The sequence below is a fragment of the Callospermophilus lateralis genome, unplaced genomic scaffold (assembly GCF_048772815.1).
Source record: "Callospermophilus lateralis isolate mCalLat2 unplaced genomic scaffold, mCalLat2.hap1 Scaffold_52, whole genome shotgun sequence".
Taxonomy (NCBI): domain Eukaryota; kingdom Metazoa; phylum Chordata; class Mammalia; order Rodentia; family Sciuridae; genus Callospermophilus; species Callospermophilus lateralis.
In genome coordinates this window covers 2608747-2612215 of record NW_027514454.1, presented here as the reverse complement: position 1 = coordinate 2612215, position 3469 = coordinate 2608747, and positions in this window count along the sequence as shown.

The following is a 3469-nucleotide window of genomic DNA, read 5'->3' as shown; positions in this document are numbered from 1 at the left end:
GTATGTTTTAAAGATGTGACTAACATTTTTTTCAGAAAGAGTATAAAAATTCTCACAATATCAAATTATATTACCACGTATCCGCATGTGGAAATTCTTAGCGAGTATAATTCAGTTCGTTGCGAATATCTTTATGTTTACATAGAATAACTAATTTTCAATAATATCTCTATTTTTTTCTTTATACAATTCCCTATGATATCAAGTCTATTTTATAGTAATTATAAAAATTAAAACTCTTTGAAAACACTTCTCCAGTGAAAATATTTCCTTACCAATTAAAATGCATAGTTTACTTATTATCCTAAATTTCTAAAAGCACGTCTCATGTTTTCCTAGAAATTAACCCAATTTAATGGAAAAATTTTGAGTTATTATTATATAGGCTTTTTATTTTCCTAAAGAGCTTGATGCAATAAAAAATTGAAAACATTTGGCATAAGAAAAATTCTCAAGCAATTTACCTGGTCTAACCTGAAAAAACTAAAAAACTCTTTTTTAAAAATTTATGCATTATAATTATACATAATAGTGGGATTCTTCATGCCATACTCATACATGCACATAATTTGATTGGTTTCATTCTCTAATACCTTCCCTTTCTTTCTTTTCCTCCTGGCTCTACTCTATTGATCTCCCTTCATTGCTATTAGTTTTATTTTAATTAGTGTATTATAATTACATATATAAGTGGGACTCATTTTTATATACTTTGAGGAAAGCAGATTACCCTACGTGATGTGGGTTGGCCTCATTCAATCAGTTGCAGGCATTAAGAGAAAGGACCGAGGTCTCCCAATGGGAAGGGATTCTGCCTCCAAACTGGCCTTGAACACAAATCTGCATCATGAATTCCTGCTGTAATTTCCAGTCTGCCCTGCACATTTCCAACATCTAGACACCATAGTCATGTGAGCCAATCCCTTAAAGAAAATCTCTTTTCTTTTTCTCTCTCTTCCTTTCTCTCTCCTATTTGTCTGGAGACCTCTGACTAAGGCAGACATGTGGAGCAGGCAACATGATCATGTCCATGGCTTACATGAGTAAGACGGGCAGGCTCTTGCACCTGAAACCAAGATGACAGCACTCCTCAATCCACATGCTCCACATTTCCCAGCCTCCAGTGCTTCGAGATTGGTCCTGTGAATAATTTTGGCTACTGGATTGTAGACACAAGGACATATCAGAACTATACTTGTCTTGGAATTTCCTACACGCTTTGTACTTTGGCTAAATAGAATAGACCCAGTGGAGACTCGAGAAGAAGCCATTAGATATAAGGAAGCTTAGACCCCAAACCCTCCTGTGGAAGGCCACTCTCATGGGATTGGGCTTGACACACATAAGAAATAAACTTTTATAGTATTCTGTCACTTAAATTTTGAAGTAATTTGTTGCAGCAAATGGCCCACTCTGACAATTTATTGTCTGAAGTTACCCAACCAGCAGGGGACAGAGTCAGGGCTAAAACCCAGGCAATCTGTCTTGCTTACCTATTACCTACTACATTTCTCCATGCCACATCTGCCTTGTGGTGGTGGTAGGGTAGTTAAATGAGATAGTGCATAGGAGGTACATTAGTCAGGGTTCTCTAGAGGAACAGAGACAATAGGAGGTATGATTATAAGAAGGGGATTCATTAGATTGGCTTACACAACCAGAAGTTGGATAGTCCACAATGACCGTCTGCAGGCTGGAGAGTTGGAGGCAGCAGTAGCAGCACAGTCCAATAGGCTGAAGCTTCAGAACAAGAGGGATCAATGATGCTACTCCAGTCCTACACCAAAGGCTTCTGGAAACTCCCTGGAGAATCACTGGTAGAGTCTACTTTGGAAGATCAAGGGAGGGAGAGTCTGATGTCCTCAGGCAACTGCAGCAGCAATCAAGAACCCATTCAAGAATGGAGCTTGCATCTGCTGCCGCTTCCTTGTTTTTCCAACTTTATTCCATCCAAGCCATCTTCCTATTGGACAGTGCTGCCCACACTTAGGGAGGGTCTCCACTTCAGTTTGCTATCCCGCTTGCCAGTCATTCTAGGCACACCCTCATTGACACACCCAGAGATGCTCAATCTTAGGCATCTCTTAATCAAATCAAGTTAACAATTCAAACTGACCATTACAGTAGGCCTGACACTTGGTAGCCACTATCCTATACATGATGTTAGGATTTGTATATATATTTCTGTGTGTTGAATGGTGGCTTCCTCACTGATTGAACAATTGTCCCCAAGGAGTGTTGATGAATGAATTGGTGTCCATCAGAAAGTCCATATTGCTAGGTCACTGGAGGCTTGTCCATTTCCCTCAAGAACCATACAATGTGTCTGTCTTTTTTGACATTTTATCCTCTGATACATGGAGACGTAGGAGGCCTGCTTAGCAAATTGATAGATGAAGCAAAGTGAGATGGGAAAGCTAATGTGTTGGATGACAGAGTGAAGATTCAAAAAAGGTCTGGGCAGGGCAGAACAATGAACTGAAACTAACAAGATAAAATGTAGAAGGTATAAATCAAAGTCCTGCTTTAGTTTAAAAACCAACTGAATGTGGATAGGATGAGAAAGGCTTCATACAATAGCTGCTCATAGATGAAAGTACTGGGGTTCTCGTCTGTTAGACTGACAGGAGTCAAGACAATGACAGATGGTTTATAAATGGAGAACACCATGGGTTGCATTAATAAAAGCATCATGTCCAGACTGTGTTCATCCATTCATCTAGTGTATGTCAATTGCTTGCTATGTGCTGGGCATTGTGCTGGGTATTAGAGGTAAGGCATTTGAACCCTGCCTTCATGCAGCTGACATTTAGGGATGGAATTATCCTGGGATCTGCAACCACAAGGTAAAGAACTTAGAAATCATGTGATATGGAGAATAGTCCAAGAAACTAGGAATAATGAGATGTAGTGAAGCTTCATAAAGATGAAGTGTCATATTTTCTGAAAAATGACCTACATTTCAGAAGGAGAAAGAGGACCAATGGCTAAGAAGAGGTGAGTGAAATTTGGGCTAGATACTGTATTCTTGTCCTTTCAGTTAGCCCTCCCAACTGAGGGAGACATTATTTCTCTATATCAGATGAGGAAACAAAGGCTCAGAGAGGATAGCATGATGTGGACAATTCATAGAGCTGGCAAGCAGGTGAGCTAGGATGTGAATCCCACCTGCCTGAATTCAAAGTTTCATATTCTTTCCTATTCACCACCCTGACCAATTTCATCAGCATTTAAGGATTCAAGAAACTGCAGCTCCACATAAGTGGACATAGTGTGCTTGTACAAGGAGTGTTTTGTCAGAAGCTGGAGACCCCTGGGGTCTCCCCTAAGGGGTTTCTCCATTGGTACCCGTGGGATAGGAAGGCAAGCTTAATGTCGCAGACTCTGTGCCTTCATTTTTGGTTTCATCTGCCACATTTCAACCACATGGCCCTGGCATTCTGCAGGTGGGCCATCTTCTGGCCCATGC